Genomic DNA, 26,173 nt, shown 5'->3' with positions numbered 1-26,173 from the left:
GAATCTGCTGAACAACAACTCAGCTCACCAACAAAAACTGACAGGAAATGTGACAGAACAGCGATGGATTGAACATTACACAAAAATATATAAAGCACGTCCATCAGAAACTGAAACAACAGCAAAGAGACAAAATACAAAGTGGACAGTAACCTGCAACTACCAAGATATCTATGACATTATACAAAAACTCAATATTTCCCATGCTCCAGGTCCTGACGGGACATCAAATGCAATGATAAAGAGAGATCTGCACTCATGGGCCAACCTAATGAGAAATATCATGACAGTCATAAACAAGCTAAACCGGATATCAACATCATGGAAAACTGCAACCATTGTACACATCCACAAACAAGGACCGAGAGATGATCCGACAAATTTCCACCCAATTGCACTACTTGATCCCTTAGGAAAGCTTTTCACGTCGATTCTACTAAAAAAACTCAATCAATGGGCAACCGAGACACATCGCTTTTCAACAAGACAAACTGGCTTTAACCCAAATGTCGGGACAAACATCAATCTACTTTTGCTAAACTTGATAAAACATGAAGCAATATACAACAAAACAAAAATCTACGCGGCCTTCATAGACCTTCACATGGCCTTTGATGGGATATCTCGGCAAAAACTCTGCAACAAACTTGAAAAATGGAACTGCCCTAGCGAAATCTTGGGACCAATCAGACAACTTTATTCAAACACCTCTATAACAATAAAACTTACACGAGAGGGTCACACAACTCCGAAAATATCAGCCGAAAATGGACTAAAACAAGGATGCCCACTCGCAGCCACACTGTACAATCTCTTCACCACAGACATCGAGAGTCATCTGCAACCTGACAACCTCAACCCTCGAAAGATAAACTCAACACTGGTCAAAATCATGACATATGCAGATGATATTATTCTCCTGGACAAGACTCTTTCAGGCCTACAAAACAGTCTCAGTCAATTAAGCAACTACATGAACTTCAATGAACTCACCATCAATACAAAGAAGACAAAAATTATGCAACTGACCAAATCGATCAATAACAATGGGAAACAACTAAAAATCTATCTAAATCACAACCAGCTTTAAGAAGTAACAACATTCAAATATCTGGGAATCCATATAAACCAATCCAAAACCGAAAAAGAGTGGACTCTGAAATTAGAACAAAGGGTCCAATCTCTGGCAAGACAAGGATGCGTGATCCAGCGAAAATTTGGCAAATACTCATTCAAACCCATAACCACATACTATAAACAAAAGGTCATCCCAACAATAGTCTATGGAACAGAAGCCATGATAAATGCAACGGACTACGGCTGGACAAAATTAGAAGCCTCCTTCTGGCGTAAAATCCTGCAGATGCCACCTTCTTTCCCTATGCCTAGGATCAGACATGAAGTAGCAGTACAGTCGATCAGCTCAATCGTCTTATGGAAACAACTAGACCTATATCGCAAGCTCCTCACCGATGAGAAAACACCAGCAATTCAAATCTTGAAGACCCCCGATGGGGCAATGAACAACACAATGCTTGCCAAATGGAAAGACAACTTATGAAAACAGAAGAAATTTCCCACGAAATGCTCATGCTACGCCCACAACACGCAAAAACAAAAATAATGAAAAACGATTGGATAAACCCTGGAAGTGAAACAAAATACACCCGCAATCTACAATGCAAGATTGATATCAGATCTATTAACGAACTACCAGCTTACCTGACCATTTTATGGAATCGAGCAAACTTTCTGAACAAAAATCCAGATTTGGCACCTACTATAAGATCGGTGAAGAGACGATGGAGACAGAAGAGAGATGGATGGAGATACTTAACGGCAGATCGCATAAACTCATCCTTACAATATGCCAATTTCTACAAGAAATTCTAAGCCTTGGCAAACCTGTAACGAGTTAAAAGTAAACTTGGAAAATTGGAGACAAATGAAAAGTTAAAAAAAAATTAAACTATAACATTTAAACAAAAAAGAAAGTCTTTTTAAATTGTTACAAAATCTTAAATATGTTTGTTGTCCTGTTGCCAAAAGACCCTCACTTGCACTATGAGGTGGGGAAATGATATGAGAATGGTTCCTTGGTTGGGATGACCCAGGAGTTTGCAAGGACCTTGTGTGAGCAACTCACATATAGTTCATACAGTCTATTTAAATATGTATTTAAAAAACATTGTACATGAGATTCAATATTGAGATCTTTGTTCCCTTATACAAACTGCCGAATCATCATTTAATGGGTGTTTATTTCAAAGACAAAGGCTCTCTAAAACATTCAATGTGTTAAGGTCCAGAAGGCCATCTTCAGGGACCAAATCCAACTGAAAAAATGTAAAAATACAACTTGTAATTGAGTACAATTCAGATTTGTTTTCATATCTCAGCTGTATTTTGACATATAAAAACAAGTCAATTTACCTGCCTGTTGTGTACTTGTTTGTACTACTTCAGCCATATGTTTGAATTTATTGCAAGCTTTATTAGCTTGTTGTCCTAGGATCTGCCTTCAAGACCTTGGATCTTCCTTCAAGACCTAGGGTAGAAATATCTTTCTGCCAATTTGACTCTGAGCATGATGTAGTATTACATCATACGGTAAAATGCATACCTTCGCTGGTCAGGCATATTGTGCTTCAGCAGTTTTTGCATCATCTGCACACATGTCCTATAATGGACATCATAGGAATTAACTTGTTTTAAATGTAGTGAAAGTTGAGCAGTTTTCCTTTCAGGTTATTCACTTACCATGCTGGCTGGCACACGTGGATTGCTGCAAGAGCAGAACCCTGTTGCCGGCACACCTATATTTTCACAAATGGTGCCGGTGAATGCTAACGTGATAACGTCACTGTCCAGGTGGCGTCATCGCGTGCTGGGCGCCATTTTTATAGTGATTCTTGAGCCCGCGCGTGGCTCTGTACCTTCATGATGGTTCCCTAATGCTGCCATATTAAATTATATGTACACAGTGCCCTTATATGCAATATTATTCATGTATGTGGTATCTTAATACATGTATATGATTATCGTATCTGGTCCACATATTAGTTTTCACTTGAATGTAGATACAGATGTATAATGGTTCTTGAGCACTTTGGTATATTATAATTCATATGTAATCTTGCTAGTATGGGTGTGGCCTACAATTTCTTCATTTGGTGCAATAGTATTTGGTGTGATGTTATATGAAGGTTCACATTAGATTGAGTTTCCACTCATTCTGAGATTATTACAATTTTGTATCAACATATGTCAACAGGTCTATAATGGTTCTTGGGCACATTCAGCTTTATACTCAGAGTCAAATTGTCAGGAAGATATTTGTACCCTCTGCCTTGAAGGCAGATCCTAGGTCTTGAAGGCAGATCCTAGCACAACAGGCTGATACAGCTTGCTAGAAATTAAATCACAAGGCTGAGCTAGCATACAGAAGGACACAACAGGCAGGCACATTGAGTTTATTATGTCAAAACACAGCTGAGATATGAACAAAATATCTGAATTGTATTCAATTACAAGTAGTATTTATTTTAATTATTCTGTAGAATATGGTCCCTGAAGGTGGTCACCTGGACCGAAAAGCTTTGGACTTTTAAGAAACCTTGTGTCTTTCAAATAAACACCTGTTTTATGGATATCTCGATGATTCTGCAGAGTTTGTATAAAGAACACAGGGCTCAATATTGAATCTCATGTACAATGTTTTTGAAATGCATATGCAAACTGAATGTATGGACTATATGTTAGTTGCTCACATGTGGTCCTTCCAAACTCCTGGGTCATCTCAACCCAGGAACCATTGTCGAATACTTACACATCACATAATTAATCAGCAAGTATAGAACATTTTATTTTCTCCAGAATCATATTAAGTATTGGTAACATAAAAGGTTGCCTTGATAAATTACATTTAGGCATTCATCTTTACATTAGTACGCCTCTCCCCCCTCTTTGTGAACAGGGGGTTGTGAGTTTCTAGCACGTGCACTGAATTTGAATGCAGGCTATAATGAGTTGCATTCAATAATTCTTCAGGTTTGCGTTAAAAAAAAATAAACATAGGATATTGGTTCATAGGAAAATGGTTTTATGATTTTCTAATGCAAGGACAAGTGCCCCTCCCACTTCACTTTGAAAATTGGGTGCCACATGTACAGAACCCCTTCCTACTGTGCAAGGTCAAGAGAGAGAGGAGAGGATTTATTTATATTGGTATCATTTTCCATGGGAATAAAATTAGGATGGCTAACTACCTGCCACATACCCATTCACTTATTAAATATCTATGGCTCTCATAGGTCACACATTATCAAGCAATTCTCTATTTAGGTTATGAAACGTGGCCACCGATTCACAGCCCAAAGTGTTTGACAATACCAGTGAATACTGCAGGATTCAGTTTATTTTTGCTATCATTTACAAAATGCTGCACTGTCGGTGGTGGATATGTTTCCTGTTTTACACAGCACAGAAAAAAAACATTGTTATTCTTATTTAAATGTAATCTCCCCCACTTTAGTACAGTGAAAGGAGGATATACAATATTCTATTCTCACCGAGAAATATGCTATGGTTTCTACAAGAAGTCAAATCTCATGTGGCTTTAAATATAGTGAGAAAATGCTGGTGTATGTCACACAAACAAATCCAGATATTATATCTGGAATTCCCCTAGTGGAAACCACCTCCCCAGTTCTCTCCCATTCCAAGGCCTTAGCAGGGGAATGCTCCTAGGGGACCTATCTAATAACATTTTTATACTCGCTTTGGAATAATTCTTTAAGGCCCTGAGTCTGATTAGACCCTTATGAGTTTTCAAGAAACTTCCAGTCATCTTCTCCTTCCTTTTGGAAGGCAGACCTGCTCAAGTGATAGTCTCCTCATAGGTAGGACTAGAAGTGGGTGTGCCTGGCAAGGTCTGGGTCGGCCCACACTGAAACGGGGACTCCAGCCTGAACCTCATTTGGGGCATGTACTACTGGACACCACTGACCTACTACGGGCCCATTCATGGCTGCCCAGACAGCTCACAATCAGGTGAAAAAGGGAAGCAAGAGAGATAAAGAAAAAAGAATGCAGCCTACAGTGCATGCTGGAACCACCTACACACTAGAGAGTCACAACTTCCTGTCCTGCCCCCACATAATGGGATTGGCTGGGGCAGAACAGGGGTTAGCTGGAGCAGCCTTAAAGAGGCTGATTCAAGAGGTATTTGCCATTTTAGCTCTTTAAGGCAGTTTCTGGAGTGATGCAGCGGGGCAGTGCAGCAGACTAGAGTGCTGCGGCAGAGATGACGGACGGCACAACTGAATAACGGGTACGTTTCTTGTCTACTCGATTACCAGCCGAGTGTCAGCCTCACTCCCTGTGTTCTTCCTGGCACCCAGGCCACATTTATTTTCATTCTTTGTGTGCATTTATTTTGATTTTGCTTGTGCTTCTACAGTCCCCTCTTCCTCCCATATATTCAATGGGATGCCACCAATCCCATTCCACCGTGGAATGATGGCAGCCAATTGCCATGCTATAAGACTGCTTACTGGTAACAAGGGTGCAGTTGCTACCCCCCCCCCCCGCCCCCCTGAGAATCGAGGTACCTTTCAACTGAAAACGTTTAAAGGCCCAGATGCCGTTCATGGCTGCAGGCGAATGCCACATCGGACTCATCAACAGAATGAGGCAGCCAATAAATATATCAAAATTGCATTGGATGGAAGAGATTTGCCTAGCTCAAGGACAGAAAGCAACATCTTTCATCTCTTTCTGCTGTTTCTTGTTTCTGCATCATGCACATTTTCAGAAAACCTTTTTCTGGGCTATATAAAACTAGCCTAATTTCTAATAATCCAGTTGTTTCTGAAATGATAGTAGGGGTGGGTTAGTGCCAGTCACATGCCACAGGACTGGTATGTAACTGGCCCTGCCCAACATGCCTTTCAGAGGGTGCCTACGTTTTGGTAGCTGTGCTCCCTGCTAGGATATTTTAACTGCATAGGGAAATGGCCCACACCATTGACAGCCCATGGCCATGCTAAACCCTATGGCTATTCCTGCACACTTCTTGGACCTCACCGCCCAAAACACACTCTTTTTGAGCTTTATTTATCAAGTCTGTCAGAGTTTTTTCAAAGCAATCAGACCTAAAGGTTGAACTAGTGCTGAAAATGCAGTATTACCCAATATGCTCGTTTATTTTTGATCGTTATGTCTTTTGACCTAATTATTGCTGTACGTTTTTACCTTCTTCCCTTTTGACATACGCACCTGAACATGAGGAGCAGAGGTTGCAGGGGTATCCCCCTTTTCTTCATGTTCAGGTATCTGCAGCCTCGGGGTTGCTGGGGTGTCCCCTGCATCCTTAACAATGGAGGCGGGGACAAAAAATTGCTCGGACCCCCTTTTTCAATGAACTGTCAAAACAGGGGCCAGAGAGGTTTGACTGCGGAGAGTCTGCACGCGAACAAAACGTTCGCGGGCAGATCGGATACATCTGAAAATTCACTACTTGTTTAATAAAAATGCCTTATCCATGTCAGTCTGCCTTATCCTGCTTGATTATAAGCAGTATGCCTGACCTTCAGGCAAAATTAAGAGTTTAGGCTTGTGTGTAAGTATTAACTAAGCATTTGCTAGGCATGTGCACCATTTTACCATTAATGGTCAGTTAGTACTCCCATAACAGCAATGTCTAGCAAATACCTTTCCCATGCCTACACAAAAGCCAAAAGTGTTAGCATTCCCAGTGATTGTTCAATGCCCATGCCCAATGGACCTCCTCTGCCACCACCATGCCACCTACCCCTGCTTCCTTCCCGGGCCGGTCCGCCTCTTCATTTTCTTTCCAGTTTTGCTATCGCTGCTCCACTCCCTGTCCCCTCATCTCCAATTCAAATATTTTTAGATCTGTGGCCCATTACTGGATCCTGCCACCAATTCCCTCTGCACAGTGTATGCAGGCTGGGTTGGTGGCAGCACTCCCCGCCCTATGGGATTTTACAAAAATGTGTGCATTGGATTTTTCTAAAAGGGAGGGGACATGCACACAGCCCCATACTCTGCACACTAAGAAAGCCCTTTAAAGTTGGGATGAGTGGCAGACAAATCTTTGGCACATTGGTGGTCCTTTATTCCATGCCACATACTCAGTTATCCCAGTCAGCCTAACAGTTTCCCGAAATCTGAGGGAGCCGCCCCAACACAGTTTTGGCCCCAAACGCCTAAAGAAGGGCCGCAGACACAAGTGCTTGCAGCAATGAGTACATGCAGCACCCACTTTATGAACACCTTGCTCAGGGACATGGGGCCCTGCCCACTATCCCAAAACGTTCACTCTGTCTCACTATTCCCACCCCCTCGCTTCTCTCCTATACCCTTCTCTACTATCCTTACTCCCTCCTAGCACCCACTTCCGCTCTCTCTACCTACGACCCTCACCCCCCTACTCTTATCTCATACTTTCTCATCACTAAAACTCTCACCTCCACACACACTTTTATTTGAAAAAAAAGCTGACAGTGAGGACAGTTAGTCCAAATAGTTACCCCCAGAGAATATATCCCACTAGTGTACTGAAAAGTATACATTTTATTATAACATTACATAGGGAATAACTGTACAGTCAAATAAGTAGATGGCCTTTAACATAATGCCTAGTAAGGTACAATGCAATGTATAAAAACACTAAAGTAACACGGGCAGACCATACCCATTCCTAAGCTAAATACATGCCCAATATCTTTTGATAAACACAGCACATATAAGGCTAAAGGGTGGGGAAGAAAAGGGAAGCTCAGACAAGAGTAAATCAAATTTAATAGTGTTATCCAAGATCCAACTTGCCAACACATAAATTGTCCCTGTACTCCCGACAACCTCTCGAACAAAGTAATGTTATTACACATGTGGGCAATTTACTACATACAGTACCTGGAGGGAGGAAAGTGGGGATTAGTGCTTTGCCAGCAAAGCCCAAAGGGTCACCAAAAATAAAAAATACTACATTTAGGCTTACAATACCAGACGACAGTGGTCTCATTACAATCCAGGAAATCCAATCATATAAAATAAACTGTAGTTATACACTGTAATTTAACACATTTCCATAGACATGAGGGCAATCCGATGATTTACAAATGTATAGTAAATACTGGTATATGATAAAACGGTAGTCTCTGTTAGAAAACACCAGGGACTCGAGGGGGACACAGGAAAAATATCAATGTTCAGGGAAGAACCTTGCAAGGTCACTTTAGGCGAGTTTAAAGGAAATGGGAAAAACTACCCATAGGAATTAACAGGACAAAACCAAAATAGGTACTGCTGAAGTTATGGGGAAAAGGCAGGTAAGTCTATGTTCTACATCACAGGTGTGGAAACATCGCAACCAACCTCGGAGGGCTTCAGTGGATACCACCACCAATGATTCTAGTTCTGTGCCCAGCAGACCCAGGAAGAGAGCAAAGCTGCATATAGAGGTCAATGTAAGTCACTAGTGAACCACATCATAGGGAGACTTGCAGAGCCCCACTACCAACAGACTCATGTGACCCCTGGATGGTAAATCTGACAAACCGGCAGCCCAGACCCAGGATTGAGAACTCAAGAAGCCAGATTCAGAGAACCTGAGTTAGGAATGGGGAAACGCCCAGAGAGTATGAAGCTCCTTTTGTAGGATGACTTATATGATCTGCTACTCAGGGACTTGCACCCTAGACCAGAAACAAATCAGACGACTCAAAAGAAGAAGAATCATCCATCCCAGGAGGGTAACCCAACCAGGAGCAGGAGTAATGATGGACAATTCACAGGTAGACATAAGAACTCAATCAAGCTGATCCGCAACAGAGGTTTGGTAGTCTTATCCCACCACCCATATGGATAACTGTGGCACCTGCCACGAATTGCTAGAACGAGGATGGTAAAATGGGAAGACTGTGTTAAAACAGCCCAGAAGCAGTCCAAGCACTGGGCATTTAGCCCATCTAGTGAGAGGATAAAGAACAGTCCAGGATGATTATCCCAGCAGCCAAGAGATGGAACTGGCTCCAGAGACAAAAGACCCTGGGCTCAGCCAATATAGCCTATTGGGTCCTAAAATTCAGAAGCCCAACTTTGTGAGAAATCACCTCCTGATTCAGTTAGGAATTCGGCAGAATTGGAGAATGTACAGGGTCTCATCTCGATATACCCATTCACTCATGGGCTGGCCTATGCCAGCCCTCCAATCACACAACAGACCGACACACACACAGGTTTTGGCAGCCAGTCAAACAGGCTGGCCCTAAAGAAAAACACCAAACACTCAGGTTCACCAATATATTCTGTGTAATAGGCGGTCTAGGGCAAGTGAACAGTGTAAACCAGTAAATAGGCATTGGTAGTATAGCTCAGTGGCAATGTGCTCGTCTTGGAGACAAGACGATGCAGAGCAACACAGGTTCGAGTCCTGAGGCGCGCTTAGAAACCTCTTTGGTATTAAGCGCAATATAAATAACTAATAATAATAATAATAATAATAATAATACCACTATGGAGGGTGAAGGGCTGGACTTGGAGTGAACCCATGCGTGCACCATGCCCATTTTAGGCCTATATCATGGTTTGCACAAACAAAGGTAATGCCCAAAACTAAATGGCTGCGAGCGGGACTAAAAGAAAATCTCTAGTTCCCAAATGACTTTCATAAAGGCACATTGAGCTACTAATGCAGAAGACAATATAGGAAAAGGGTTTCAAAGGAAGGGGGCTTCAGAAGTCCATATGACCCCCAGAATAAGGTAAAATATCCTAGAAAACCAACAGACAAAAACAAAGGTTCAGGGGTCCCATAAAATAGGACAACAGAACCCCCAAAAATGGTATTCTTCCATCAAAGAAGCTGGCTGAAATAATACAGACCTGATAGCACAGCTGGTGCTGCTGGCCTATGGTTGTGGCCCTTTCTTGTATCCGTGTGTTCTACATCATTGTGGGGGATAACCTGCTTCCCCAGATGTTCTGGCAGTTATTTTCTTCCCAGCATTGGGAGAGGTTAACAAGGTGATAGGGCAGCGTATGTCAGTAGACTGTCAGTCTATGCATTGCAGTTGTTCCCAGTGCATAATGCTCAGCGTTCTTGCCCTACCGTGCATCCCTATTCCATATCCTGTACTCAAATACACACGCTTCTGCCTCTATCTTCCATTCAGGCACAAGGACTGCCACACCCATTCATTTGTATCCTCTGTCCCAGCTTTCTCCCTCCAAAGAATGGAGAAACCATCATCAGCTCTGTCAGCCTCTTCCTACCCCCTGCTGTCATGCATCCTTGTCGTGCACCCATATCTGCCTTCCTCATTCCGCCCAATACCCAGGACTTCATCCTGCCCCTCATCAGCTGAGTGGTTTTCCTCATCTGACCAGCTTTGCAACTGCCTCCTCCTGTTCCCTTACCTCATATGTCACGAGTTGCTCCTAATCTACCTCTTCATGTTCCCCTGCCTCTGCCCTCCAATGTTTGCTCCCTTCAGTTCCACCTTCTGCTGCATCTCCATCTCCTCTTCATCCTGTTTCCACTCCTGCTTTCCCAAATTTCTGCCTCCTCGTGTTCCACCTCATGCTGACCTGCCATCTAATTCTCCTTATGTTCTACCTCCTCTAGCTGACCATCCTAAAATGAGATGCTTCCAAACAATCAACTTGTTACATACTACTTGGTGGGTGGAGGGCCCTTTGGGAAAGGATTTCACATGGCTAAAGCTTTCACAAAGGGTTTCTAATACATGGGGTTTCATAATGGGCTTCCCTTTATCTATTTTTGGTGTGTTTGGTGTGGGGTAAGGTAAAACGATTGTAAAAATCTCAAAGGGTGTAATACATGTTTTGTTTTTTCCTTTTTCTGGGGTCGAAGGAGGACATTTGAGGGAAAGGGATCTCAGGACAGTCACAAAGAGCATCACACATAGTTTTCACAAAGGATTTATTTGTATCTTTTTGGGAGTGGAAAAGGGAGAGGGTATGAAAGGGAGTCAAATGCCAGTACTGAACACCTAACACAAAGTAGGAGCAAACATAGCTCTGAATGCCAAGTAAAATTCACCATTCACACTAATCTAAGAACATCACAATGCAGAGTTATGTTCAATGTTGAGAATTTGTATTATAGATCACACCGTATGTTGTGATAGAACAACACACTGTTTGATTGCTGTTACACCTAAACATGTTTTAAATTGCCCATTTTCATGTTACATGGGACACAATATATTTATATCATGCTGTATTTTAAACTGTGAACTTAAGGTGACCCACAATGTACATGTCACGCAGAAACAACTATAAAGATAAGCTTTTTTGTAAACCCACAATGTCCAAACCCCATTAACATACCACCTACATCAATATAACTATAGAAACACAGAAGCTGTGTGTGCTCAAGCCAGTGGCCTTGTTTCCAAACTACAATAAATACTTTTAAAGGACATTGTTCTATATCAGAAAAATCAAATTTAGCTGAATTTTTTTAGCTAACCAATAAGGCAACCCTGAACATAAATTGATGAATGGCGGGTCACCAATTGTAATTTCGAAAGGAACAGATGCAGAGAAGTTCCTTAACCTATGAGTTAGGAGTCGATTATATTTAAAGCTCCCTGTTTTCTGTTTTTACAAATGTTTACACATAAGTACAGATGGAAATAATTATTTTTCGTTTCAGTATTTATTTGTAAAAAATGGAAAAAGGCAGAAATTAAGGTGCCTTGTTTAGGTATTCCGGTTGTCAAACATGCCTTGCAGTCCAAAGGCTGTGAATAATTAACATGACGGATAGGTTCTAAAAATGATTTATTACTTTTTCAAAATGTTACAATGGTTGCAGGGGGTTTCTTCATGACAGTAGCAATAGTAATCCATTTGTTTTCACAGTGAAAATAGATTGTCACCTGATGTGCAAGACAACCCCAGCTTTGCGAGCATGCTACTGCAGGCATCCAAGCACTCCATGTTTTCACTATAATATATGTGGAACAAAAGTAGTTGCAGATTTTTTTGTCACAGCAATACATGAATGTTCATGAATGCAGATCGAATAAGCACAAAATAAATATGGATAAGTACAGCGGAAAAGTAAAAAAATATACCATAAAACCGGGAATCTTCATTATCAGGGTAATTCATGGAATTTCGCACAAAAGTGTCGCACGCGGCTGGCGCACAGGGTGCCAGTGCGAATGTCTGCGCCAGCTGCGTGCGATAAAATCGATTTCCGCGCACAGCGTATTCATGGATTCTCGCATCCAAAACCATCCGCGGCGCAGCGAGCCTGCAGCAGCGCCAGTTACGCCCCCAAGAACGCCCTCGCGCAAGTAAAAGCCATCAAAATCCCAAAACCAGCGCAAAGGGCTGCGCCAACCCTGGACCGGTTTACCGGACTGCCAAACAGCAAACGCCAAGGGGGAACGTGTATTACGGGTTTCGCGGTAACACGCGATTGGGCTGGGTATGTGTATTCCAGGGGTGCGCGTGTGTTTACACACGCGATCGGGCCTGGGGGAGCGGGTACGTGTATTTCAGGGGTGGCGGGAAGTTTTACACGCGATTGGGCTGGGTACGTGTATTTCATGGGTGCGCGGGAAGTTTTACACGCGATTGGCCTGGGTGCGTGTATTTCAGGGGTGCACGGGAAGTTTTACATGCGATCGGGCCTGGGGGAGCATGTGCGTGTATTTCAGGGGTGCGTGAGAAGTTTTACACGCGATTGGCTTGGGTGCGTGTATTTCAGGGGTGCGCGAGAAGTTTCACATGTGATTGGGCTGGGTACGTGTATTTCAGGGGTGCGCGAGAAGTTTCACACGCGATCGAGCCTGGGGGAGCGTGTGCGTGTATTTAAGGGGTGCGCGTGAAGTTTCACACGCGATTGGCCTGGGTGCGTGTATTTCAGGGGTGCGCGGGTGTTTTCACACGCGATTGGCCTGGGTACGTTTATTCCAGGGGTGCATACGAAGTTTCACACGCGCAATTGGTCTGTGCGCCGCGCTATGTGCGATTTCGCTGTGGCCTTAGCGCACGCTGTTAGATGACCTGTGCGCCGGCGTGCGCCGCACACTTTTTCAGCGCACATCCCACATTTTTCTTGCGCACAGACTTCCATGGATAGATGTGCGCTGGTTTCCCTGCGATATTCGAACTTGCACTGCGATTTTTCAAGTAACACTGCGAATCGCACGTTTTTGCACACGTGCGCCGATTTTTTCAGCGCACATTAATTCCATGAATCGGCCTGTATATTTCACAAATAATGTGTCTATTGCATTAGGCCTGGGTCATAAAGGATATCTTACAGTTTTGTGCTTTTGTTATGTTAAATTAAAAGTTCAAACATATGCATTCTGTTGATAAGGAGGCAAATCATATACATCATTCAGATAAAATGCATAGTACAGTCAAAAGGTGCAGGACAAAAAAGCAATGGGAAACATGTTAATAGTTTTCATTTCAGAACCATTTGTCTTAATGTAAAACTGTTTATAGATTTGGATTTTTCAGAAAAACACAATTCATACTACTATAAATATTATACCTTCTAATGTATGATACATGCATACTTTGCATATTTTAATAACTCCATCATGCATGAAGTGGTAGACACATAAATTAAATCTCCAGATTAAAAATATTCTTACAAAATCTGAAAATATTATAGCAGGTCTGTAGGCACTTCAGGTAATTTACAAGTAAGTTACTTCAAGTTACATTCAGTTATCTCATAGCAGCCTACTGGCACCCATCACCCAAGCAAGATGTCTTCAACTGTCTAGGTATAGAACCTTTACCCATAAAACTCTCCTACTCATACAAAAACATTCTCACAGCATTCTGTCATACATCATAAGTTCCATGCATCCATCCAAGCACAATACAATACATCTCCCTTCCTTCCCCAGCTCTCACCACATTCCATCAAAACACTATACAACACATCTTCTTTCCTTTCATAGCTCTCACCACAAGCCAACCAGGTCCTACACCACACACACATGCGCCTGTTATGACGGCAGCCCCCCCACGCACAGACATGCTCACACACTCGCCTCTCACAGTGCAACTTGTTTTCAGAGCGGTGTAGCTCTGAAAACACTTTAGGGTATGTAACCCACTACTAAACTCCAATTCTCGCACAAGAGGGACACATTCCACACCTTTTCCAAGGACTACCCCGCACACCGGAAATGGTAGTGCCATAATTTCACTACACCACATGGTGTTTAAAGAGCGTGATGACGATCCATACCAAGGACTAACCCACACACCAGAAGTAGTAGTCCCATACTTTCACCACACACATATGGCGTTTAAAGTGCATGGTGTCACTCTGTACCAATGACTACCCCACAGGCCGGAAGCAATGGTCCCATACCTTCACCATACAGAGGTCTCATTTAACAAGCACTTGTTGCTCGACTGATACCACACCCAGAGGCCTAGTGCATTTGCAGGCACTCTATGAATTCATGTCATTACACGCACACATGTCTTGACGTTTCCTCAATAATTTCTTTATTCAGTATTCAACACTCAACATTGAAAATATTCAATGTTTTTCCAAAATAGCCACACGATGACATTTTTACATCTTGACATAGCCCTAAAAGTCCATAGCTGTCACTACATATTTTCACCTAAAAATCCTCAATACAGATAATTCTGCATTTTCCAAACTTTTCAACTATATTCAGGTTCTCGACCATACTGCTTCTTAAGCTCTGCGTGACTATCTCTTTTAAAATGAAGCAGTTCCTAAATGGCCATGCTGCTATTAGCAGCTGTAGCCTGGAAATCCTCAAAGATTAATGCTAACAACATTAAAACCTCATGAAATGCTATGGCTAAACTCAACAATGTCCATCAAAGGTTACCTTTCAAGACACGCGCTTACACAATGCATCTTTAACAAACACAATTATTTTTCCTTAACTTTCTCTACTGCATGACAACAATTTTACCTAATTTGCCAAAACAGAGAAAGTAACTTCTTATTATCATGTGCGGTCAGCGTAGCACTGCTGCACTTTAAACAAACATAATTGTATCCCACGATAGCCCAGCTAAACGCTCAGCTGCAAGTAATAGATCTACTTCATGACAAATTGGACAGACTTGAACTGGTTCCTCCTGGGCCGCCATACAAATATGTCCTCAGTGCCTCCTACTTCATGACACGTAGGAGATACTTGAACCCGTTTCTCCTCCGCCACCGTACAAATATGCTCACAGTGCGTCATATCCGCCAACTCTTCACTCTCTGTGCCGCCGATGAAAATATTCAAATTTTCTTCCGAACCTCATCACTTCTTGTCATCCTGTGCTGGCACAGCTCCACTGTGTCATCACGCACCCCTCTCTGCAGTACCAGCATTTCCTTAGCTTTAACATTGCATGACAGCATCATGCACAAATGTCTCACAAGATACTTTACTCCAATTATGCTGGACTGCGCTATAGATGCTTCCTCCTGACACGGCCCACATACAAAGATCCAGCTGGTCACCATACCCTGCTGCCAGGGGCGTTGCTAGGTTTGTAAAAGATCCGGGGCTAGAGCTCATTGCAAGCTTGGACGTCACATAACTACATGATATGAACGCACGCGTCGCATTGAGATTTCAAGCGTTAATATTGCAAACTATACAGCTCAAAGTGCTCATACTCATTTGAAAGATTTGCCACTCCAAAGCCTGAACATTCATAAAGTAGTGCTATGTAATATTTTATGAGGTTATTTATATAAGTCAAAGAAAATCCTTTGGACATTGCAGCCAAAGACTTGGCATGGATTGAGAAAGTGTATTTATGCAGCAACTGGAGAGATATCTGTTTGCCACATTAACCATACAGTCACTTACTGCTGTTGTTGGACTGACGGGGTAGCTAGTGGGCTTACGAAGTGGTGGGACATAATGAATGAAATTATCCAATGTAGAAAGCGAACCTCAACTTGACCAGGGTGCCACGGGGGGCAGGAAAGGTTCTCCCCCCATCCCCGACAAGAACATTTTTGAAAAAATGCTGTCAAAATCACACACATTTCAGCATGATTTTTCCGAAATAACTAGAAAAGTACATATGTTTCTTAGGGAGCTAAATGTTCCAGCTCTGTGCAAGCAAGGTTTCTTAGCGTTACCGCGTGGGTGCTCGCTCCCCACATTACGCAGCTGCACAGCGTTCAGAGGACCTATGATGATATTTTATGAGTTTTTAACCGGTATTGTCTTCTCCACTTCTCCCATTATCAATGGCTCTGATGCGTGATGTGGGAATGTGTGGCAGTCGCTACACAGCTATTTTATGTTTAAAGCACCCCAATGGTGCCCTCCTGTCAGAAACATTAACTTCATTAAAGATGGGGTTCTTTCGTAAAAATAAAATGCATCCATTCATGACTAACAAGGAGGCTGAAGAGCTGGGTTTTTAAAGGACATTGTTCACAGACCAGGCTCACAGCTCTCCAACTTGAAGTGTTTTCCTTAAATAAACTGTTACCCGAAGCACTGCATTTATTTGTTCTTGGGATGGCAGCATGATATGATAGTTTATTTATATAACGCCTATACACAATGTGTTTCAAAGCACTTCAAGGCAAGGGAAGGAACAAGGGAAAATACAATGACATTCTTACAGGCCATGTACAGTAAGGATGTGAAATTAACTATTGTACTCGGCCTGACGACATTTCAGAAAGTGCAAGAGCTAAGATATAGATAAGGAAGGGAGGGGGAGAGTGGGAAGGAAATGGAAACAGACAAGCGACTACCGAACTAGGCCCAACGACATTTCTGGTAGAGCTGGAGAAAAACAATAGGTGATGGAGAGGGGTGCAGAAAGGTAGGGGAGGAACAAAACAAGCGACTATCTTACTAGGCCTGATGACATTTCAGATAGTGCTGGAGGGGGGGGACACATAAGGGGAGGGGGAAGGAGACAGACGGGGTTGCTATCATGCTAGGTCCAGGGACAATTCTGATAGAGTAAGTGTTTAGAAGAAATTAAGGAGAGGAGGGGAGGAGATAGGAAAAGGGAGAAAGGGAGAGGAGGAGAGTACAGAGAGTAAGCAGTCAAAAAGAGTGGACAAGCAAGAGGGGAGAGCGAATACAATTGCAGAAGTCAGTAGTTACACATGTCCAACCAAACCTGATGAATCCCAACAAACCGACAAGAAGCTGTGCTCCCAAAGCAGAATACTGTGCAAGCAAACGGACGCGTCTAAAATAAGCATTGATCTTATTGGATAGACAGCTAATTAACAAAGTACACAATTAAAATAAAGAAAATGTCAAAGGATTTAGTTCTACAAGTCCGCCTTAACCGTTGAGTCTGCCAAATATGTGTTACAGTGCCTAGGACAAATAGAATTTTTTTTTGGGGCAAAAGCAGTTTACTGAACCCATTATGCAAATGTATAGTTTCAATAAAGGGGTTCAATGCTAGCTGTTGGCCGTTTTTAAGAGATTCCGGTTTTTGAAGATTTGGGAACTGAAGCAAGTGCAGGAAAGTATTGCCCACGTTCACACAACGTGAAGTGAAGTGGGGGAGAAGTTTTTACAAATAGGTCTGTCTTCTTACATAGGGCCTCATCATGAGTTTGGCGGTAACCCTTAAAATCGGTGGTAACGCTATCAGCGCCGATTTTAAGGGTCCGTCGATCACAAGTCCAAATACCGCCGGCGCCATTACAGCCGGTGCAAGTAAGCGCCAGTAACCATTTGCGCTAAAACATCCGGCGTAGGCGCAATTAGCACCAGAAAAGCGGTGGATAATCCGCCGAAAATACCCCCAGCAAAAAGATGGAGGTAAAAGAACACAGGCCACAGCAATAAGGGCCCAGGTGAAACCATTACAAATCAGAGGCCTACGGAGGACCCACCCATGCGTAACACTCCCTCCCCGACACCATTCCACCAGTAGGAGCAGGGAGGAGACAGCAATAAGGGCCCAGGTGAAACCAATGCAAATCAGAGGCCTACAAAGGACCCACCCATGCACAACACACCCTCCCGAACACCATTCCACCAGTAGGAGCAGGGAGGAGACAGTAATAAGGGCCCAGGTGAAACCAATGCAAATCAGAGGCCTACAAAGGACCCACCCATCCACAACACACACTTCCAAACACCATGCTGCCATTTGGAGCTGGGACCCTTGATGTGGACTTCTACCTGCTGCGCCTGGAGCTACAGAGGCCAGCCAACCAGGCCAGGGCCCTGGGAGTGCAGGGGATGGTGGGGACGAGGAGAAGGAGGAGGAGAGCAGCACCAGCAAGGCGGCCAGCCATCCCCAGGGTCAGGCCAACACCCTGGGCCCTGACTGATGGCCAGTTGGTGACTGAATATCGGCTGGACAGGGAAAACATCACCCAGTTGCTGGACACAATCCAGGCTGACATCGGCAGCCACATAGCCATCAGCACAGCAGTACCTCCGCTAGTGAAGCTGGTGTCTGTGCTACAATTCCTCGGGACTGGCAGCTACCAACACACCATTGCCATGATGCATGGCATGGCCCAGTCCACATTCAGTACCATGCTGGCACAGGTGCTGGATGTACTGTTGAATCATGTGAATGAGCACATCGCATTGCCAGCCACACAGGCACAGGTGAACCAGCTGAAGGGTCAATTCCATGCCATTGCCCAAGTCATGAATGTAATAGCAGCCCTGGACTGCACACATGTAGCACTGGTGCCACCCCAGGCACATGAGGCAGCCTACAGAAACCACAAACAGTACCATTCCCTGAATGTGCAGTTGACATGTGGCCCTGACCTCACTTTCAGCCGCTGCTGTGCCCACTACTCAGGATCCACCCACGACTCCATGGTCCTGCGCAACAGTACCCTGCCAGCGTACATGGGAAGGCACCCAGGGAAAAAACATGGCTGCTGGGTGAGTACAAATGTATACCATAATGCATGTTAATCCACAACTAATGGGGCTGGTCACACACAATGAATCCCAGAATCTCAATAGGCAGCACCATTAGTGCAGCATTTCCAATCAAGCACCTTGCACGAGAAACCTTGGACATGTCCAACACAGCAGAAGATACCCATTCAGGATGTAAAAGACATGTGGCAGCACAGTGACATATGGAAGGCCTACCACCACAAAGCCTCCTGTGTGAGTAGCAATATGGCTTCCATCACTGACACAGTACAGACATCCCACCCAGCCCACCCGACAGTCATGCAAATGTAACACAAAAGTCACCACACCCACAAATGCACCACACATAAGTAGTCTGAGTAATGGCAATGTACATTCCACAAACCCTGTCCCCTGAATGGCCAAGGAAATGCATGGAGAACAGTACAGAATAGCGACAATCAGCAAATGCAACTGCAGCCAAAGGGAATGGCAACGACACATGAGGTAGCCACTTCTCGCATGCACAAGCAGATGGAAGGGCCCCCTTATCCAGTGACAAGTGAATGAGTACTGTTACATACTGAAACAGAGGAGTACCAAGTTGTGAGTACCTCATTCATTCAATGCTGCTCGTAGCACAGCACACTCCACAATGTTATTGATCAAATGACAAGTATGGCAAAATGACACTGATGACTGAGCTCTGTACACCCACTGAACTTACCTTGTCCCCAAACCTGCTTTCTCTCCCCTGCAGGTGATGCTGGATATCCCCAGTACAAATGGCTCATGACCCCTGTGCGTCATCCACACACAGCAGCGGAGCGGGCATACAACCTTGCCCATGCTCGTACACAGATCTGCGTGGAGAGGGCATTTGGACTGCTGAAGGCACGCTTCCGGTGCCTCGACCGTACGGGAGGGTCATTGATGTATCAACCAGAAAAAGTTGGTAAAATTGTACTGACATGTGCCATGCTGCACAACATCTGCTGTCGCAGGAATGTGCCACTGCCCCCTGATGCTCATGTGCAGCCACCTGAAGATGGGAGTGAAGGTGATGACGTGCCTGAAGGTGTTGCATGTGCACAAAGGGTTGGGCTGAGGGAGGGGAGGTTGGCCAGACAGGGATTGATTGATGTTTTTTTTTAAACGGGTGACGGCTACATTTAACAAATGTCACTTAAACATTACATAGCACTTTTTCACAATCACTACTGTCCATGCTTTGTGAGTTTTGAAACGCGATTTATTCACAGTGTAACAATCCCCCCTCCCCAAGTGAACACCAGCACACAATCCCCCCTCCCCCAGTGAACACCCAGCACACAATCCCCCCTCCCCCAGTGAACACCCAGCACACAATACCCCCTCCCCCCCAGTGAACACCCAGCACGCAATCCCCCCTCCCCCCAGTGAACTCCCCACAACAGTGCAGGTAGGTGCATGTTAGTTATCAGGGCACCCACAACGATGCCATGTCCGACTAGGATGGTCGTGGGCGCTTTCCTTGTCCAGGCCCCTCTGGTGTGTGTGACCTCAGGTGGCGCATTGAACAGCGCCTAGGAGACGGCTCAAGGGATCCCTCCATGGGTGTAGTGGAGGTTGAAGAGACTGACCCGGTTGCCTGCATGTGCTGTCAGAGAAGGTTGTTCCCCTCCCTTGTCTGCTCGGCAAGTGCTGACACTGCCTCACACAACTCCCTCACCCTTTGTCCAAACCTTGTCAGGGCTGCGGTGCATTGCTCCACCACTCTGCGTGTACGCACATTTTCACACGCTATGTACTTGCATCCACGGCGTATGGATGCACTGATGGCCTTCATGTGCCGGCTGTGCACCTTGGCCATAGATGCACTGATGGCCTGTTTGGCCTCGATCACGTCCAGTCTGCTCATAACTGCTCTCCCTGTGATAAAGGGTACCCCTGGTGTGGCAGGTGCCGGTCTGCCACTTGTGCGCTCTTGGGGGGGGGCAGCATGGGGATATGTTGCCGGCTGGGATTGGGCTGCCGGGCTCTGAGTGCCGGTCTTCAGGGCTGCCATATGATGGCGTGTCTTGGTCTGGCTGTGATGTGCAGACACGATGCACATGCACGGGTGGGGTTTTGCTAGCTGTGTGCCTGGCCCTGGGGTCCCCTGTGGTGTGACCATCCCTTCAGCGTCACTGCTTCCAGGTGAATGCAGACGTCCTGCCTGATGCGCACGTGGAGGTGTCACTCCCACGTTGGGCTCTGATCCAAAGGTGAGTCCCTCTGCATCAGGGCTATGCCTGGTGGCTTGGGGCGAGCTGGCCATGGACTCCCTGCGGGCATGTCGGTGCTGCAGCGGTCTGGTAGGGCTGCGTTGTGGTGAAGTGGGAGGTGTCCTGGGTCGGTTCCCTTCCGTGCGGCCCCATTGTGGGGTGGTGGTGCTGGTGGAGGCTCGCTGCCTCGGGCGCCCTGGTGGTGTGGCCTCCTCCCCATCATCTTCATCCCGTGGGGTTTGCCGTGTGCCTGTGGGGTACATAGGGTGTGTTTTGAGTTCAAGGCAACCTACATTCGTATCAAGCAGCTCATGCCATCAAGTGGGATTGGAGGCAGTATCAATAATGCATTCAACTTGCATTTTGTTCAGTTGCCATGAGGTGCTTGGTGTGAGTGTGAAGGTACACTGCATGCAAATGTTTGTGTGACAAGATTACATGCAGGGTTGGGGTGCACTGCTCTCAGGGTCATGGGGGTGTATTCTTGCACACTCACACTGTATGTAGCTGTCCCATGGCTATGGATGTCTATCCCCTGCCCCTTCTATTGATGCACTGCACATGCAGGGTAGTCTAGGCAGCACTACGGTTCAATGGATCAAGGGGTCACTTATGGGTGTCTGCAGTGCCTCACATGCATTTCTTCACATTCATTCACTCAGGGTCTGCATGTGTGGTACTTTCAGTTGCATGCATTTGGGGTGGGACTCACCTGCAGTTGGATAAATGCCAGTGCCTGCCTCCGCTCCACCAATTCCCTCGATGGTGCCGATGTCAATCAGGGCACTCATCTTCTCCTCCCAAGGTGTGAGTTCGGGTGGGGATGGTGGTGGCCCTCCTCCAGTGCCCCTGCTTGCACTCCTGTGCTGTGAGAGGATGCCACGGACTCTCACACGCAGGTCGTTGAGGCGCTTGCGGCAATCCTCCCCATCCCGGGGCATGCGACCCACTGCAGTGACCCTTTGGCTTATGTTGCGCCAAATCTGTGCTCTGCGCTGACCACTGGTTTTGCGCTGCTGCAGCTCGTCATGATGGATCTCAGCCTCCTCCACCAGTACAGCCAGCTCCTGGTCCCTAAATTTGGGCTTTCTCACCCTGCCCAGGGCAGACTTGCCCCTAGTGCGCTCCTGTGACAAGATTTGGTGTTCAATGGGGTGGATGGCTTCCAGGGGCTGTGATAACCGATGGATTGTGATTTCCAAGATGGCCACCGTTTTGTTTCCCGTTCCGGCAGTGATGCGTTTCCCGCGCGCTAATTGCGCGCGCTCATGGCGCGCGCTATTAGCGCAATATGGCAGTAGCGCATGGTGCGCCAGATTTACGGGTTCTACCCGTTGCGCGCTATTTGCGCTACCACCATGTCCCTGTGCGCGTGCACGAAAACTCGTGATCTGGCGGATTATCCAGCGAGGGGGCTTGGCGTTAGCGCTATTTACGTTTGACGGGAAAACTGCTGCGTTACCGCCAAACTCGTGATGAGGCCCATAGTCGTGTTAACATTACCCACCATAAATAGGTCTTGGTTTAAATACGCTTTTACTTTCTGCCTCAATTACTAATTTATGTATATGAATTTAAAAATGAACACACACAAACACACACACACAAACATTGAATGATATTTCATGGTTCTTTTCCAAGCCGGGACAAGGGAGGCGGAATAAAGGGGGGGCATGGCCTTTGGGGTCGAGGTGCTGCATGGAGGTCTAACTTTGCTACAATGCCTTCACACCTCTTCCAAACTTACATGGGATTGTATTCATGGATTGTACGAGGCCAATGGGGAACCCCAAATGCGAAAGCGGAGAGGGGTCATGGCCATGTTGTTTAAAGCTTAGTTTAACCATGCGCCCCAACATTTGTAAGTAGATGGTTTTTAAAGCTCATCTTCTTTTGTGAAGTGCCCAGCATAAGAATGCGGGGGCTGATTAGTTTTCGGGCCCCTGGTCCTAGGTAGGAAGGTTCCACTGAAATGTTAAAGTGGAGACTAAATACAGTTTTCACAAGCTACCAGTGTTGAAACTGATTTACTCAGATCTAGTGCTGCTAACCGTTTATTACATTTACCACAGTGGGTTTCCACGTGCGCAAGAAAACCACCTGCAGATTTCCAGCAGGTGGTAGCCACAGTCAGAACCTTTGCCTTCAAGTGCTATATTCACCATTGTGCCCTTTCACGCCTGTACTTTAAATACACGTGTTAGAATTTCGTAAATAAATGCTCCTCTTTGTAGATATTTCAGTAGGATTGGGGCGGGGGGTGTGTGCAGGCCATAACATGAACCCACCTCTTGCTGCCACACTGACCCGCAAAGCATTAAATAAACAATCCCCAAAGGTACTAACCGAGCCAATAGGCAGCCCAGGCAGGGCATAGAACAAATAAGGAACTGCATGCTGGTATTTGTGGTTTTGTTTTGTTTTTACCATTGAGGTTAAGGGTCTACAAGTCCCAGCATAGAATGGGAAAAGCCTGGACTGGATTGAGGTGTCACGCATGACAAAGGGCAACCTGGCAGCTATGTAGAGGCATGCATGGGAAGATGGTGGAATTGCTAGATCTAAATCAACAAGTGTACAATGACGGAGGTAGGACAATTGCATTCAATCTAGCCCTACAAACCTCTTCCCCTTGTAGGCAGAGTAACACCCAACTTTCTCTGACAGTATCAAGGTGGGAAATGTTCTAAAGGAGACTAACCACGTAAACTGAGTAATGAAAAAATCAGTAGTTTGTGTATCTGCACTGCATGCTCATTTGAAAGGTATTCAACATGTGGTAGCTATTGGCAGTACAGAACCCAGGTACTTTCATCACTGGTTCTGCATTGCAGAGTTTGTGTTAAAAAATACTTTCACAGCTGCAGTGAACACCTACCATTTATGCTAAGAGAGCATACCCTACTGTCCTTGTACCCCACATCTGCACACTCTGCAAAAGTATACTCCAAACATTGCTTTTGATAGGACAGGATGCACAGAGCAGGGAACGGTTAGGACACAGTGCTTTGTCCAGTAGAATGCATAACCCTCTACGGTGGACCGGTCAACGTTTGGCAAACGGTGGTGGAGCCAACAAATGTGGTAAAACAAACGAAACTATTCCTTCTTTAGGAGGCTCAGGCTAAGTTAGCATAGCGTAGTATACCCGATTTGCATATCTCAAAGATGAACCAATCCCAGTAAAGCCCTCCACCCAACATTCTGCTAAAAAAAGGCCTCAATACCTGTCTGCATTATAATATATTGCAGTCATTCGAATCAGAGAACAGTATTCCACACAACCCACAAAATATACGTATACCTTGATACAGTATGTCACATGAAAAACCAAAAAGCACAGTTAAAAAGCGAACTTTTGGCTTGTTTGTGGACACATGGATTGGCATTTTCTGGGTATTATCTGGGCATAGGATAGCAACAGCTGGCAAATAGTAATACCTGGTCATTCTAACCTTTGTGTTGATCTGACATGTTTTGTTGCCCGTTGTTTGTCCTGTCTAAGTGCCACTATGCCTCTGGGCCTATGTTATGTGCTATACAAATAAATAGTATTGCAGTTCCTGGTAAATGCCTATACAAGAACCAGAACTGTTGGCTTTGCCAGCGCTTAGTTGCCATAGAAATACAGCACAAAGAACAGGGGCCACTAATAAGGGCCTTTGAAGTCATCAAATAGCAGAAGCATATCACACTCCACTTCCAGTGAGAACAACATTTTGAAACGTGCCAGGACTGTGCTCGCCAGGTAAGCGAATCAACGTAAACAAATCCAAGAGCCTGGCACCAAGCCAAAATTCCCTATAGAAAAGGCCGGAATCCCATGCGGGAAAAAGTGCAAATGCTGCACAAGGCACGGCTGGCAGGTATTGGGCGAGTCAGTCCCACTGCCTGATACGACTCCCATTCCCAGCTCTGTCTGCATTTTGAGAGTCAACATTCTCTGATGTGCCCAACCACCTTGAACTGTTGTACACACCCACTCTGGGCCAAGAAGCACGATTCCATTGAAAACCAAAAATTGGGAAAAGACCAAACTTTTGAGATGAGATATATTTTACTCACCAGGGCCCAAACTAGAAAATATGTCAACCTGAGGAAACAGCACAGCACCTTCCAGGGATATCCATTCAGAAACCAACACAGCAAAATAGGCGAAGATGGGGAAGCATCCTGGGAGTCCCGAAGTCCCACTACTGTGGATGTGTGTGGCGGCCAAAAATCCACAGCCCATGCAAGGGAGGGTTTCTTCCTAAAACCAGTGCGGGCGTGCCGTGCGGCCCAGTATATTTAAGGAAAACATATGTGAAGTCACACAAGGTCCATCACTGAGCCCTGAAAAAGAAATGCGAAGGAAAACCTACATTGAATTCTTTTACAGATCCGCCCCACGCACACAAAGAACACAGGCACAGCAGTGAAAGCCAGAACAGAAACAGCACGCCACAGCTCACAAACAGGGGCAGGCTGAAGAAGTGTCACAGCTTGTGGGGGATCTTTTTGATTGGGAGCAGGAGATCAGTGCGTAAAACTCAACTCCTAACAGACGTTATTTTAGACAGTTCACTCAACTGTCTAAAATAATGTCGGTTCGCTTCGAATTCCAAATGTAGGCCTATAACATAGGCATTACATACCTAGACTAGGTGCACATGGTATGGGGCCCAGGCCGGCAGCTAGTAAATTCTTCACAGGGGGAGGAGGGTAGGGGGGGTAGGTGATGGCTAGGGGGGTCACACAAGCAGGTGGTGGCATACAGCTCGAGTTCCTCGCAGAGAGCACCGTTGTCTGCAGGGAAGGGCATCTCTCACATCTACTACCTACTGCGCAAGTGCGCATGCAGACCCAGGGCACGTGCATTTGGGCCCGGGCGGTGACTCGGCTCCCTATGCGCAAGCGCAGACTGCGCAGCCACGACAGTCAGCCGCAGCAACACGAGTAGCAGCCCAGGAGGCAGCGATGTTCGTGTCACAGTGTGTTTTTATTCTATCTAATCATGAACGTTTCTGCTGCCTC

The sequence above is a fragment of the Ambystoma mexicanum genome, chromosome 11 (assembly GCF_040938575.1).
Source record: "Ambystoma mexicanum isolate Mex_15411 chromosome 11, UKY_AmexF1_1, whole genome shotgun sequence".
NCBI lineage: Eukaryota > Metazoa > Chordata > Amphibia > Caudata > Ambystomatidae > Ambystoma > Ambystoma mexicanum.
This window is presented reverse-complemented; position numbering follows the sequence as displayed.